The sequence below is a fragment of the Hyla sarda genome, unplaced genomic scaffold (assembly GCF_029499605.1).
Source record: "Hyla sarda isolate aHylSar1 unplaced genomic scaffold, aHylSar1.hap1 scaffold_1142, whole genome shotgun sequence".
Taxonomy (NCBI): Eukaryota; Metazoa; Chordata; class Amphibia; order Anura; family Hylidae; genus Hyla; species Hyla sarda.
The window spans coordinates 101,881-118,063 of record NW_026607763.1 but is presented as its reverse complement, the minus strand read 5'-3'; the positions used below and the strand labels follow the sequence as shown (position 1 = coordinate 118,063).

General features: G+C 47.6%; 5 non-coding genes across 5 annotated transcripts; all 5 read left to right on the top strand.

The window, feature by feature from the left end:
* Positions 1-1,070: 1,070 nt before the first annotated feature.
* Positions 1,071-1,261, top strand: LOC130301925 (U2 spliceosomal RNA). Its single transcript, XR_008852263.1, has one exon. It is a non-coding gene; the product is annotated as a U2 spliceosomal RNA (small nuclear RNA).
* Positions 1,262-3,355: 2,094 nt separating this feature from the next.
* LOC130301965 (U2 spliceosomal RNA) lies at positions 3,356-3,546 on the top strand. The gene has a single exon (XR_008852303.1). It is a non-coding gene; the product is annotated as a U2 spliceosomal RNA (small nuclear RNA).
* A 2,089-nt stretch (positions 3,547-5,635) lies between these two features.
* LOC130301964 (U2 spliceosomal RNA) lies at positions 5,636-5,826 on the top strand. The gene has a single exon (XR_008852302.1). It is a non-coding gene; the product is annotated as a U2 spliceosomal RNA (small nuclear RNA).
* Positions 5,827-7,909: 2,083 nt separating this feature from the next.
* Positions 7,910-8,100, top strand: LOC130301972 (U2 spliceosomal RNA). Its single transcript, XR_008852306.1, has one exon. It is a non-coding gene; the product is annotated as a U2 spliceosomal RNA (small nuclear RNA).
* Positions 8,101-10,181: 2,081 nt separating this feature from the next.
* Positions 10,182-10,372, top strand: LOC130301963 (U2 spliceosomal RNA). Its single transcript, XR_008852301.1, has one exon. It is a non-coding gene; the product is annotated as a U2 spliceosomal RNA (small nuclear RNA).
* The last annotated feature ends 5,811 nt before the right edge of the window (positions 10,373-16,183 follow it).

Below are 16,183 nucleotides of genomic sequence, written 5' to 3'. Positions count from 1 at the left end.
TCATTAGACGAAAAAAAAAGAAGAAAAAGAAGAATAATACGCCCAGAAAAGAGGCGAAAAGGAGAAAAACGTAAAAAAACGTGAAAAAAAAGTAAGAGGAAGAGAAGGGAAAAAAAGGTGGAAATGGGTTTAAAAGTGATTTCGGCGGAGAAATATATATATATATATATATATATATATATATATATATATATATACGCGCACACACACACATATATATAAACGTATTCTCCGTTGAGATATTGCAGCCGCTGCTGTGTCCAGGCCCAGGAGCCTTAGCACTGTGCTGTGATGTCACTCAATACCACTGACATCACTAGGTGTAAACAACATCTCTCCTTTGCTGTGTATGTGACTATGGAGCTGTTTGGTGATGTCGTCTATTATGGCCTTCATAGAAGCAACAGGAGATTGTTGCATCCATCTAGAACCCTCAGAACTACAGTGCTATGATGTCACTCACTTCCACAGGCCTTGCAGAGTGTAAACAACAACAACCCAGCTTTGTTGTGTATGTAACCATAGGGATTTGTGATGTCACCTAGAACCTTCACAGCAGCGACAGCTTTATGAGGAGCATCAGCACTGCTCTGCCTGAGCAGAACCATCACCGCCATAGGTTGTCAAATAACCCGGATTTAACCCACACAGGTAAGTCCAATGGGGTGCAGGCATGTCCTCTATGCTTACAGCTTCCCGTGGGTGTTGGTTTGATACCGTTTGGGGACAGCCAAGGAGGCATCTGCAGGCAACAAAGGTAGGTGTGTGCTTGTGTGTGTGTTTCCTATGCAGATCCTAAGCCCAGTGTCACATGCAAGTAGGAGGAGTAAGAAGGGTTCCTGGCAAATCCGGGTTATGGATTGCATTTAAAAAGGCCCCGTGGGAGTGCAATGGGCCCCTGTCTTGCTGCTTAGCAATAATGGTATGGGTTTAGGTTCTGCTGTGTGTACTGGTGGTTGACTGCCCCCCAGCCCAGAGTGTGCATGGAAAATTGTCTGGCAGCCTCCCTGACAGCAAGCAGTGATAGTGCCCATGAAGGGGACCTTGTTGGGCCCGCCCCTTTCACGGTTATCGCTTCTCGGCCTTTTGGCTAAGATCAAGTGTAGTATCTGTTCTTATCAGTTTAATATCTGATACGTCCCCTATCTGGGGACCATATATTAAATGGATTTTTGAGAACGGGGGCCGATTTTGAAGCTTGCTTCCGTCGCCCTATGCATTGACCCGATATGGCAGTATCTTCGGGTACAGTGCACCACCCCCTTACAGGGTTAAAAAGAAAGATTCCTACTTTCATTGCTACCTGCTTGCTGGCTAGCCAGCTAGCCAGCCCTGTGGGCCTTGCTGCTGCTGCAGCCAAAAAACAAAAGGTGGTGCTGCTGCTGCTTCTGCTGCTTCTGCTTGTGTCTGGCCGCTGTTGGAGCGTCCAGGCACAGGACTTCTGCTGCTGCTGACTAAATGGCCTCCTTAATTGGATCATTTGAGTAGCCAGCACACCTGTGCAGGTAGGGCATGACATGATAGGCAGCTGCCTTGATAGCGGGTGGGTGCTGAATGTTCCTAATTGACAAAATAAGATTAATGCTTATGAAGAAATATAAAATCTCATCCCTTCCCCAATATCGCGCCACACCCCTACCCCTTAATTCCCTGGTTGAACTTGATGGACATATGTCTTTTTTCGACCGTACTAACTATGTAACTATGTAACATAACATGGGGGGGGGGGGGGGGGGGTCTCCTGGCTGTTCACACAGGTGTGTCATTGCTGTACATTGACCATGCATTGCTTCTGTGGTATTGCAAAGGCAAAGACAAATGCTTCCAGCCATCCATTGCACTAATGGATTGGTCATCAGCTGGCTGTCTATGTCCCGCATCAATATAGACCAAAGTACAGAGGGTTAGGCTATGCTATTGTGCACCTACCTGATGCATCAGAAGGTGCGAGGCCCTTGCTAAATTCTGTGCACAGACTTTGAGATCTATACTTTAGACTGTATCTAAACCTGCTCCAACATGGACTGACATTCTGGCCTACTTTCAGCCGATGCGACTTGTCTGTCGCTGAACAGTCGCTTTTTATGTATTCAGCACCTATGTATAATGTTGTAAAAATGCTCTAGAAGCTAAAGTCGCAGAAATGTCACACATATTTGGCCTGCAACTTTCTGTGCGACAAATTCAGACAGGAAAAATCAGTATAAATCCTTAGAAAATTATCCCCCAGTGTCTCCATCTGCTGGCGGTATTGAATAAGCATTGCTGCACTGATGGGGTATGCATTAGACGAAAAAAAAGAAGAAAAAGAAGAATAATACGCCCAGAAAAGAGGCGAAAAGGAGAAAAACGTAAAAAAACGTGAAAAAAAAGTAAGAGGAAGAGAAGGGAAAAAAAGGTGGAAATGGGTTTAAAAGTGATTTCGGCGGAGAAATATATATATATATATATATATATATATATATATATATATATATATATACGCGCACACACACACATATATATAAACGTATTCTCCGTTGAGATATTGCAGCCGCTGCTGTGTCCAGGCCCAGGAGCCTTAGCACTGTGCTGTGATGTCACTCAATACCACTGACATCACTAGGTGTAAACAACATCTCTCCTTTGCTGTGTATGTGACTATGGAGCTGTTTGGTGATGTCGTCTATTATGGCCTTCATAGAAGCAACAGGAGATTGTTGCATCCATCTAGAACCCTCAGAACTACAGTGCTATGATGTCACTCACTTCCACAGGCCTTGCAGAGTGTAAACAACAACAACCCAGCTTTGTTGTGTATGTAACCATAGGGATTTGTGATGTCACCTAGAACCTTCACAGCAGCGACAGCTTTATGAGGAGCATCAGCACTGCTCTGCCTGAGCAGAACCATCACCGCCATAGGTTGTCAAATAACCCGGATTTAACCCACACAGGTAAGTCCAATGGGGTGCAGGCATGTCCTCTATGCTTACAGCTTCCCGTGGGTGTTGGTTTGATACCGTTTGGGGACAGCCAAGGAGGCATCTGCAGGCAACAAAGGTAGGTGTGTGCTTGTGTGTGTGTTTCCTATGCAGATCCTAAGCCCAGTGTCACATGCAAGTAGGAGGAGTAAGAAGGGTTCCTGGCAAATCCGGGTTATGGATTGCATTTAAAAAGGCCCCGTGGGAGTGCAATGGGCCCCTGTCTTGCTGCTTAGCAATAATGGTATGGGTTTAGGTTCTGCTGTGTGTACTGGTGGTTGACTGCCCCCCAGCCCAGAGTGTGCATGGAAAATTGTCTGGCAGCCTCCCTGACAGCAAGCAGTGATAGTGCCCATGAAGGGGACCTTGTTGGGCCCGCCCCTTTCACAGTTATCGCTTCTCGGCCTTTTGGCTAAGATCAAGTGTAGTATCTGTTCTTATCAGTTTAATATCTGATACGTCCCCTATCTGGGGACCATATATTAAATGGATTTTTGAGAACGGGGGCCGATTTCGAAGCTTGCTTCCGTCGCCCTATGCATTGACCCGATATGGCAGTATCTTCGGGTACAGTGCACCACCCCCTTACAGGGTTAAAAAGAAAGATTCCTACTTTCATTGCTACCTGCTTGCTGGCTAGCCAGCTAGCCAGCCCTGTGGGCCTTGCTGCTGCTTGCAGCCAAAAAACAAAAGGTGGTGCTGCTGCTGCTTCTGCTGCTTCTGCTTGTGTCTGGCCGCTGTTGGAGCGTCCAGGCACAGGACTTCTGCTGCTGCTGACTAAATGGCCTCCTTAATTGGATCATTTGAGTAGCCAGCACACCTGTGCAGGTAGGGCATGACATGATAGGCAGCTGCCTTGATAGCGGGTGGGTGCTGAATGTTCCTAATTGACAAAATAAGATTAATGCTTATGAAGAAATATAAAATCTCATCCCTTCCCCAATATCGCGCCACACCCCTACCCCTTAATTCCCTGGTTGAACTTGATGGACATATGTCTTTTTTCGACCGTACTAACTATGTAACTATGTAACATAACATGGGGGGGGGGGGGGGGTCTCCTGGCTGTTCACACAGGTGTGTCATTGCTGTACATTGACCATGCATTGCTTCTGTGGTATTGCAAAGGCAAAGACAAATGCTTCCAGCCATCCATTGCACTAATGGATTGGTCATCAGCTGGCTGTCTATGTCCCGCATCAATATAGACCAAAGTACAGAGGGTTAGCTATGCTATTGTGCACCTACCTGATGCATCAGAAGGTGCGAGGCCCTTGCTAAATTCTGTGCACAGACTTTGAGATCTATACTTTAGACTGTATCTAAACCTGCTCCAACATGGACTGACATTCTGGCCTACTTTCAGCCGATGCGACTTGTCTGTCGCTGAACAGTCGCTTTTTATGTATTCAGCACCTATGTATAATGTTGTAAAAATGCTCTAGAAGCTAAAGTCGCAGAAATGTCACACATATTTGGCCTGCAACTTTCTGTGCGACAAATTCAGACAGGAAAAATCAGTATAAATCCTTAGAAAATTATCCCCCAGTGTCTCCATCTGCTGGCGGTATTGAATAAGCATTGCTGCACTGATGGGGTATGCATTAGACGAAAAAAAAGAAGAAAAAGAAGAATAATACGCCCAGAAAAGAGGCGAAAAGGAGAAAAACGTAAAAAAACTTGAAAAAAAAGTAAGAGGAAGAGAAGGGAAAAAAAGGTGGAAATGGGTTTAAAAGTGATTTCGGCGGAGAAATATATATATATATATATATATATATATATATATATATATATATATACGCGCACACACACACATATATATAAACGTATTCTCCGTTGAGATATTGCAGCCGCTGCTGTGTCCAGGCCCAGGAGCCTTAGCACTGTGCTGTGATGTCACTCAATACCACTGACATCACTAGGTGTAAACAACATCTCTCCTTTGCTGTGTATGTGACTATGGAGCTGTTTGGTGATGTCGTCTATTATGGCCTTCATAGAAGCAACAGGAGATTGTTGCATCCATCTAGAACCCTCAGAACTACAGTGCTATGATGTCACTCACTTCCACAGGCCTTGCAGAGTGTAAACAACAACAACCCAGCTTTGTTGTGTATGTAACCATAGGGATTTGTGATGTCACCTAGAACCTTCACAGCAGCGACAGCTTTATGAGGAGCATCAGCACTGCTCTGCCTGAGCAGAACCATCACCGCCATAGGTTGTCAAATAACCCGGATTTAACCCACACAGGTAAGTCCAATGGGGTGCAGGCATGTCCTCTATGCTTACAGCTTCCCGTGGGTGTTGGTTTGATACCGTTTGGGGACAGCCAAGGAGGCATCTGCAGGCAACAAAGGTAGGTGTGTGCTTGTGTGTGTGTTTCCTATGCAGATCCTAAGCCCAGTGTCACATGCAAGTAGGAGGAGTAAGAAGGGTTCCTGGCAAATCCGGGTTATGGATTGCATTTAAAAAGGCCCCGTGGGAGTGCAATGGGCCCCTGTCTTGCTGCTTAGCAATAATGGTATGGGTTTAGGTTCTGCTGTGTGTACTGGTGGTTGACTGCCCCCCAGCCCAGAGTGTGCATGGAAAATTGTCTGGCAGCCTCCCTGACAGCAAGCAGTGATAGTGCCCATGAAGGGGACCTTGTTGGGCCCGCCCCTTTCACGGTTATCGCTTCTCGGCCTTTTGGCTAAGATCAAGTGTAGTATCTGTTCTTATCAGTTTAATATCTGATACGTCCCCTATCTGGGGACCATATATTAAATGGATTTTTGAGAACGGGGGCCGATTTCGAAGCTTGCTTCCGTCGCCCTATGCATTGACCCGATATGGCAGTATCTTCGGGTACAGTGCACCACCCCCTTACAGGGTTAAAAAGAAAGATTCCTACTTTCATTGCTACCTGCTTGCTGGCTAGCCAGCTAGCCAGCCCTGTGGGCCTTGCTGCTGCTGCTGCAGCCAAAAAACAAAAGGTGGTGCTGCTGCTGCTTCTGCTGCTTCTGCTTGTGTCTGGCCGCTGTTGGAGCGTCCAGGCACAGGACTTCTGCTGCTGCTGACTAAATGGCCTCCTTAATTGGATCATTTGAGTAGCCAGCACACCTGTGCAGGTAGGGCATGACATGATAGGCAGCTGCCTTGATAGCGGGTGGGTGCTGAATGTTCCTAATTGACAAAATAAGATTAATGCTTATGAAGAAATATAAAATCTCATCCCTTCCCCAATATCGCGCCACACCCCTACCCCTTAATTCCCTGGTTGAACTTGATGGACATATGTCTTTTTTCGACCGTACTAACTATGTAACTATGTAACATAACATGGGGGGGGGGGGGGGTCTCCTGGCTGTTCACACAGGTGTGTCATTGCTGTACATTGACCATGCATTGCTTCTGTGGTATTGCAAAGGCAAAGACAAATGCTTCCAGCCATCCATTGCACTAATGGATTGGTCATCAGCTGGCTGTCTATGTCCCGCATCAATATAGACCAAAGTACAGAGGGTTAGGCTATGCTATTGTGCACCTACCTGATGCATCAGAAGGTGCGAGGCCCTTGCTAAATTCTGTGCACAGACTTTGAGATCTATACTTTAGACTGTATCTAAACCTGCTCCAACATGGACTGACATTCTGGCCTACTTTCAGCCGATGCGACTTGTCTGTCGCTGAACAGTCGCTTTTTATGTATTCAGCACCTATGTATAATGTTGTAAAAATGCTCTAGAAGCTAAAGTCGCAGAAATGTCACACATATTTGGCCTGCAACTTTCTGTGCGACAAATTCAGACAGGAAAAATCAGTATAAATCCTTAGAAAATTATCCCCCAGTGTCTCCATCTGCTGGCGGTATTGAATAAGCATTGCTGCACTGATGGGGTATGCATTAGACGAAAAAAAAGAAGAAAAAGAAGAATAATACGCCCAGAAAAGAGGCGAAAAGGAGAAAAACGTAAAAAAACGTGAAAAAAAAGTAAGAGGAAGAGAAGGGAAAAAAAGGTGGAAATGGGTTTAAAAGTGATTTCGGCGGAGAAATATATATATATATATATATATATATATATATATATATACGCGCACACACACACATATATATAAACGTATTCTCCGTTGAGATATTGCAGCCGCTGCTGTGTCCAGGCCCAGGAGCCTTAGCACTGTGCTGTGATGTCACTCAATACCACTGACATCACTAGGTGTAAACAACATCTCTCCTTTGCTGTGTATGTGACTATGGAGCTGTTTGGTGATGTCGTCTATTATGGCCTTCATAGAAGCAACAGGAGATTGTTGCATCCATCTAGAACCCTCAGAACTACAGTGCTATGATGTCACTCACTTCCACAGGCCTTGCAGAGTGTAAACAACAACAACCCAGCTTTGTTGTGTATGTAACCATAGGGATTTGTGATGTCACCTAGAACCTTCACAGCAGCGACAGCTTTATGAGGAGCATCAGCACTGCTCTGCCTGAGCAGAACCATCACCGCCATAGGTTGTCAAATAACCCGGATTTAACCCACACAGGTAAGTCCAATGGGGTGCAGGCATGTCCTCTATGCTTACAGCTTCCCGTGGGTGTTGGTTTGATACCGTTTGGGGACAGCCAAGGAGGCATCTGCAGGCAACAAAGGTAGGTGTGTGCTTGTGTGTGTGTTTCCTATGCAGATCCTAAGCCCAGTGTCACATGCAAGTAGGAGGAGTAAGAAGGGTTCCTGGCAAATCCGGGTTATGGATTGCATTTAAAAAGGCCCCGTGGGAGTGCAATGGGCCCCTGTCTTGCTGCTTAGCAATAATGGTATGGGTTTAGGTTCTGCTGTGTGTACTGGTGGTTGACTGCCCCCCAGCCCAGAGTGTGCATGGAAAATTGTCTGGCAGCCTCCCTGACAGCAAGCAGTGATAGTGCCCATGAAGGGGACCTTGTTGGGCCCGCCCCTTTCACGGTTATCGCTTCTCGGCCTTTTGGCTAAGATCAAGTGTAGTATCTGTTCTTATCAGTTTAATATCTGATATGTCCCCTATCTGGGGACCATATATTAAATGGATTTTTGAGAACGGGGGCCGATTTCGAAGCTTGCTTCCGTCGCCCTATGCATTGACCCGATATGGCAGTATCTTCGGGTACAGTGCACCACCCCCTTACAGGGTTAAAAAGAAAGATTCCTACTTTCATTGCTACCTGCTTGCTGGCTAGCCAGCTAGCCAGCCCTGTGGGCCTTGCTGCTGCTGCAGCCAAAAAACAAAAGGTGGTGCTGCTGCTGCTTCTGCTGCTTCTGCTTGTGTCTGGCCGCTGTTGGAGCGTCCAGGCACAGGACTTCTGCTGCTGCTGACTAAATGGCCTCCTTAATTGGATCATTTGAGTAGCCAGCACACCTGTGCAGGTAGGGCATGACATGATAGGCAGCTGCCTTGATAGCGGGTGGGTGCTGAATGTTCCTAATTGACAAAATAAGATTAATGCTTATGAAGAAATATAAAATCTCATCCCTTCCCCAATATCGCGCCACACCCCTACCCCTTAATTCCCTGGTTGAACTTGATGGACATATGTCTTTTTTCGACCGTACTAACTATGTAACTATGTAACATAACATGGGGGGGGGGGGGGGGGGTCTCCTGGCTGTTCACATAGGTGTGTCATTGCTGTACATTGACCATGCATTGCTTCTGTGGTATTGCAAAGGCAAAGACAAATGCTTCCAGCCATCCATTGCACTAATGGATTGGTCATCAGCTGGCTGTCTATCTCCCGCATCAATATAGACCAAAGTACAGAGGGTTAGGCTATGCTATTGTGCACCTACCTGATGCATCAGAAGGTGCGAGGCCCTTGCTAAATTCTGTGCACAGACTTTGAGATCTATACTTTAGACTGTATCTAAACCTGCTCCAACATGGACTGACATTCTGGCCTACTTTCAGCCGATGCGACTTGTCTGTCGCTGAACAGTCGCTTTTTATGTATTCAGCACCTATGTATAATGTTGTAAAAATGCTCTAGAAGCTAAAGTCGCAGAAATGTCACACATATTTGGCCTGCAACTTTCTGTGCGACAAATTCAGACAGGAAAAATCAGTATAAATCCTTAGAAAATTATCCCCCAGTGTCTCCATCTGCTGGCGGTATTGAATAAGCATTGCTGCACTGATGGGGTATGCATTAGACGAAAAAAAAGAAGAAAAAGAAGAATAATACGCCCAGAAAAGAGGCGAAAAGGAGAAAAACGTAAAAAAACGTGAAAAAAAAGTAAGAGGAAGAGAAGGGAAAAAAAGGTGGAAATGGGTTTAAAAGTGATTTCGGCGGAGAAATATATATATATATATATATATATATATATATATATACGCGCACACACACACATATATATAAACGTATTCTCCGTTGAGATATTGCAGCCGCTGCTGTGTCCAGGCCCAGGAGCCTTAGCACTGTGCTGTGGTGTCACTCAATACCACTGACATCACTAGGTGTAAACAACATCTCTCCTTTGCTGTGTATGTGACTATGGAGCTGTTTGGTGATGTCGTCTATTATGGCCTTCATAGAAGCAACAGGAGATTGTTGCATCCATCTAGAACCCTCAGAACTACAGTGCTATGATGTCACTCACTTCCACAGGCCTTGCAGAGTGTAAACAACAACAACCCAGCTTTGTTGTGTATGTAACCATAGGGATTTGTGATGTCACCTAGAACCTTCACAGCAGCGACAGCTTTATGAGGAGCATCAGCACTGCTCTGCCTGAGCAGAACCATCACCGCCATAGGTTGTCAAATAACCCGGATTTAACCCACACAGGTAAGTCCAATGGGGTGCAGGCATGTCCTCTATGCTTACAGCTTCCCGTGGGTGTTGGTTTGATACCGTTTGGGGACAGCCAAGGAGGCATCTGCAGGCAACAAAGGTAGGTGTGTGCTTGTGTGTGTGTTTCCTATGCAGATCCTAAGCCCAGTGTCACATGCAAGTAGGAGGAGTAAGAAGGGTTCCTGGCAAATCCGGGTTATGGATTGCATTTAAAAAGGCCCCGTGGGAGTGCAATGGGCCCCTGTCTTGCTGCTTAGCAATAATGGTATGGGTTTAGGTTCTGCTGTGTGTACTGGTGGTTGACTGCCCCCCAGCCCAGAGTGTGCATGGAAAATTGTCTGGCAGCCTCCCTGACAGCAAGCAGTGATAGTGCCCATGAAGGGGACCTTGTTGGGCCCGCCCCTTTCACGGTTATCGCTTCTCGGCCTTTTGGCTAAGATCAAGTGTAGTATCTGTTCTTATCAGTTTAATATCTGATACGTCCCCTATCTGGGGACCATATATTAAATGGATTTTTGAGAACGGGGGCCGATTTCGAAGCTTGCTTCCGTCGCCCTATGCATTGACCCGATATGGCAGTATCTTCGGGTACAGTGCACCACCCCCTTACAGGGTTAAAAAGAAAGATTCCTACTTTCATTGCTACCTGCTTGCTGGCTAGCCAGCTAGCCAGCCCTGTGGGCCTTGCTGCTGCTGCAGCCAAAAAACAAAAGGTGGTGCTGCTGCTGCTTCTGCTGCTTCTGCTTGTGTCTGGCCGCTGTTGGAGCGTCCAGGCACAGGACTTCTGCTGCTGCTGACTAAATGGCCTCCTTAATTGGATCATTTGAGTAGCCAGCACACCTGTGCAGGTAGGGCATGACATGATAGGCAGCTGCCTTGATAGCGGGTGGGTGCTGAATGTTCCTAATTGACAAAATAAGATTAATGCTTATGAAGAAATATAAAATCTCATCCCTTCCCCAATATCGCGCCACACCCCTACCCCTTAATTCCCTGGTTGAACTTGATGGACATATGTCTTTTTTCGACCGTACTAACTATGTAACTATGTAACATAACATGGGGGGGGGGGGGGGGGGGGTCTCCTGGCTGTTCACACAGGTGTGTCATTGCTGTACATTGACCATGCATTGCTTCTGTGGTATTGCAAAGGCAAAGACAAATGCTTCCAGCCATCCATTGCACTAATGGATTGGTCATCAGCTGGCTGTCTATGTCCCGCATCAATATAGACCAAAGTACAGAGGGTTAGGCTATGCTATTGTGCACCTACCTGATGCATCAGAAGGTGCGAGGCCCTTGCTAAATTCTGTGCACAGACTTTGAGATCTATACTTTAGACTGTATCTAAACCTGCTCCAACATGGACTGACATTCTGGCCTACTTTCAGCCGATGCGACTTGTCTGTCGCTGAACAGTCGCTTTTTATGTATTCAGCACCTATGTATAATGTTGTAAAAATGCTCTAGAAGCTAAAGTCGCAGAAATGTCACACATATTTGGCCTGCAACTTTCTGTGCGACAAATTCAGACAGGAAAAATCAGTATAAATCCTTAGAAAATTATTCCCCAGTGTCTCCATCTGCTGGCGGTATTGAATAAGCATTGCTGCACTGATGGGGTATGCATTAGACGAAAAAAAAGAAGAAAAAGAAGAATAATACGCCCAGAAAAGAGGCGAAAAGGAGAAAAACGTAAAAAAACGTGAAAAAAAAGTAAGAGGAAGAGAAGGGAAAAAAAGGTGGAAATGGGTTTAAAAGTGATTTCGGCGGAGAAATATATATATATATATATATATATATATATATATATATACGCGCACACACACACATATATATAAACGTATTCTCCGTTGAGATATTGCAGCCGCTGCTGTGTCCAGGCCCAGGAGCCTTAGCACTGTGCTGTGATGTCACTCAATACCACTGACATCACTAGGTGTAAACAACATCTCTCCTTTGCTGTGTATGTGACTATGGAGCTGTTTGGTGATGTCGTCTATTATGGCCTTCATAGAAGCAACAGGAGATTGTTGCATCCATCTAGAACCCTCAGAACTACAGTGCTATGATGTCACTCACTTCCACAGGCCTTGCAGAGTGTAAACAACAACAACCCAGCTTTGTTGTGTATGTAACCATAGGGATTTGTGATGTCACCTAGAACCTTCACAGCAGCGACAGCTTTATGAGGAGCATCAGCACTGCTCTGCCTGAGCAGAACCATCACCGCCATAGGTTGTCAAATAACCCGGATTTAACCCACACAGGTAAGTCCAATGGGGTGCAGGCATGTCCTCTATGCTTACAGCTTCCCGTGGGTGTTGGTTTGATACCGTTTGGGGACAGCCAAGGAGGCATCTGCAGGCAACAAAGGTAGGTGTGTGCTTGTGTGTGTGTTTCCTATGCAGATCCTAAGCCCAGTGTCACATGCAAGTAGGAGGAGTAAGAAGGGTTCCTGGCAAATCCGGGTTATGGATTGCATTTAAAAAGGCCCCGTGGGAGTGCAATGGGCCCCTGTCTTGCTGCTTAGCAATAATGGTATGGGTTTAGCAGGGGCGGACACAGACAGCAGAGGGCCCCTGTGCAAGAAATGTGCCTGGCCCCCCCCCCCCAGCACTGTGCCCCCTCATGTACCCAGACCCCACCGGGGGGGGCCTCCACTTACCCCGCGTGTGTAGTGTCGCCACTTGCCTTGTCCAGTACAGGTGGATGGAACGGCTCCTGAGGTGGGCTCCGGGTGGCCCTGTCCCTCTCAGTGTGCGGCCCAGGCCCCGTGAGTACTCCCCCAGGTCAGCCTGACCCGTATCTAGCTGGGATGCAGAGGGCAGTGCTCCCCTTTACATTCGCACCCCTAGACTTAGCACGACACCCCTTGGCACCCCCTGGTTCCTTGGCTTCTTATCCTTAGTGATAGAAGTGACTTACAGGCAGGGCCAGACTGGGACCAAAAATAGGCCCAGGCATTTTAAAATAAACAGCCCATTTTTATGGTGGGGGTCTGACTCATGGGACCCCCACCAATCACCTTGGTTCAAGTGGCTCCCCAGATGTTGGAAAGCTGCAACTCCCATCATGTCTGAAGTGACTACAGCTGATGGGACAGTCAGGAGACTACACAATGATATCAGTGACTACAACTCTGATGGGACAGTTAGGAAAATACACAATGATATCACTGACCTGAGTGACGTCTTCTCTGTTGTCTTTACTTTTCTTCATCTGGTCCAGACACCAGGATTTCTTCCATCTTCTCTGCAGAGTCTGACATCTGGACATCATTGGTTCCTTAATTTGTCAGTAGATCCTCATCCTCTGTATGATGACAATAATCATTATAACCTTGCCAAATACTGTACCCCCTGAATATAATACTGCCAACCACTGTACCCCCTGAATATAATACTGCCAACCACTGTACCCCCTGAATACTGCCAACCACTGTACCCCTGAATATAATACTGCCAACCACTGTACCCCTGAATATAATACTGCCAAATACTGTACCCCTGAATATAATACTGCCAACCACTGTACCCCTGAATGTAATACTGCTAAATACTGTACTTCATGAATATAATACTGCCAACCACTGTACCCCCTGAATATAATACTGCCAAATACTGTACCCTGAATATAATACTGCCAACCACTGTACTTCATGAATATAATACTGCCAACCACTGTACCCTGACTATAATACTGCCAACCACTGTACCCTGACTATAATACTGCCAACCACTGTACCCCCTGAATATAATACTGCCAAATACTGTACCCTGAATATAATACTGCCAACCACTGTACTTCATGAATATAATACTGCCAACCACTGTACCCTGACTATAATACTGCCAACCACTGTACCCTGACTATAATACTGCCAGCCACTGTACCCTGAATATAATACTGCCAACCACTGTACTCCATGAATATAATACTGCCAACCACTGTACTCCATGAATATAATACTGCCAACCACTGTACTCCATGAATATAATACTGCCATCCACTGTATTCTATTAATTTAATACTGCCAACCACTATACACCACTGAATCACCCCATACACCCCATGCACTCCATCCTCAGTCTCCTCATCACCCCATACACCCCACGCAACCCATCCTCAGTCTCCTTATCTCCCCCATACACCCCACGCACCCCATCCTCAGTCTCATCCCCCCATACACCCCACGCACCCCATCCTCAGTCTCCTCATCACCCCCATATACCCCAACCTCAGTCTCCTCATCACCCCATACACCCCACGCACCCCATCTTCAGTCTCATCACCCCATTCCCCCCCGCACAACCCATCCTCGGTCTCCTCATCACCCCATACACCCCATCCTCAGTCTCCTCATCACCCCATACACCCCACGCACCCCATCCTCAGTCTCCTCATCACCCCATACACCCCACGCACCCCATCCTCAGTCTCCTCATCACCCCATGCACTCTATCCTCAGTCTCCTCATCACCTCATACACCCCATCCTCAGTCTCCTCATCACCCCATGCACTCCATCCTCAGTCTCTTCCTCACCCTATGCACTCCATCCTCAGTCTCATCATCACCCCATACACCCCATGCACTCCATCCTCAGACTCCTCATCACCCCATGCACTCCATCCTCAGACTCCTCATCACCCCATGCACTCCATCCTCAGACTCCTCATCACCCCATGCACTCCATCCTCAGACTCCTCATCACCCCATGCACTCCATCCTCAGTCTCTTCCTCACCCTATGCACTCCATCCTCAGTCTCATCATCACCCCATACACCCCATGCACTCCATCCTCAGTCTCCTCATCACCCCATACACCCCATGCACTCCATCCTCAGTCTCCTCATCACCCCATACACCCCATGCACTCCATCCTCAGTCTCCTCATCACCCCATACACCCCATGCACTCCATCCTCAGACTCCTCATCACCCCATGCACTCCATCCTCAGTCTCCTCATCACCCCATACACCCCATGCACTCCATCCTCAGTCTCCTCATCACCCCATGCACTCCATCCTCAGTCTCCTCATCACCCCATACACCCCATGCACTCCATCCTCAGTCTCCTCATCACCCCATACACCCCATGCACTCCATCCTCAGTCTCCTCCTCACCCCATGCACTCCATCCTCAGACTCCTCATCACCCCATGCACTCCATCCTCAGTCTCCTCATCACCCCATGCACTCCATCCTCAGTCTCCTCCTCACCCCATGCACTCCATCCTCAGACTCCTCATCACCCCATGCACTCCATCCTCAGTCTCCTCATCACCCCATGCACTCCATCCTCAGTCTCCTCATCACCCCATACACCCCACGCACTCCATCCTCAGACTCCTCATCACCCCATACACCCCACGCACTCCATCCTCAGTCTCCTCATCACCTCATACACCCCATGCACTCCATCCTCAGTCTCCTCATCACCCCATGCACTCCATCCTCAGACTCCTCATCACCCCATGCACTCCATCCTCAGACTCCTCATCACCCCATGCACTCCATCCTCAGACTCCTCCTCACCCCATGCACTCCATCCTCAGTCTCCTCATCACCCCATACACCCCATGCACTCCATCCTTAGTCTCCTCATCACCCCATGCACTCCATCCTCAGTCTCCTCCTCACCCCATGCACTCCATCCTCAGTCTCCTCATCACCCCATACACCCCATGCACTCCATCCTCAGACTCCTCATCACCCCATGCACTCCATCCTCAGACTCCTCATCACCCCATGCACTCCATCCTCAGACTCCTCATCACCCCATGCACTCCATCCTCAGACTCCTCATCACCCCATGCACTCCATCCTCAGACTCCTCATCACCCCATGCACTCCATCCTCAGACTCCTCATCACCCCATGCACTCCATCCTCAGACTCCTCATCACCCCATGCACTCCATCCTCAGACTCCTCATCACCCCATGCACTCCATCCTCAGTCTCTTCCTCACCCTATGCACTCCATCCTCAGTCTCATCATCACCCCATACACCCCATGCACTCCATCCTCAGTCTCCTCATCACCCCATGCACTCCATCCTCAGTCTCCTCATCACCCCATACACCCCATGCACTCCATCCTCAGTCTCCTCATCACCCCATACACCCCACGCACTCCATCCTCAGTCTCCTCAACACCCCATACACCCCATGCACTCCATCCTCAGTCTCCTCATCACCCCCATACACCCCATGCACTCCATCCTCAGTCTCCTCATCACCCCCATACACCCCATGCACTCCATCCTCAGTCTCCTCATCACCCCCATACACCCCATGCACTCCATCCTCAGTCTCCTCATCACCCCCATACACCCCATGCACTCCATCCTCAGTCTCCTCATCACCCCCATACACCCCATGCACTCCATCCTCAGTCTCCTCATCACC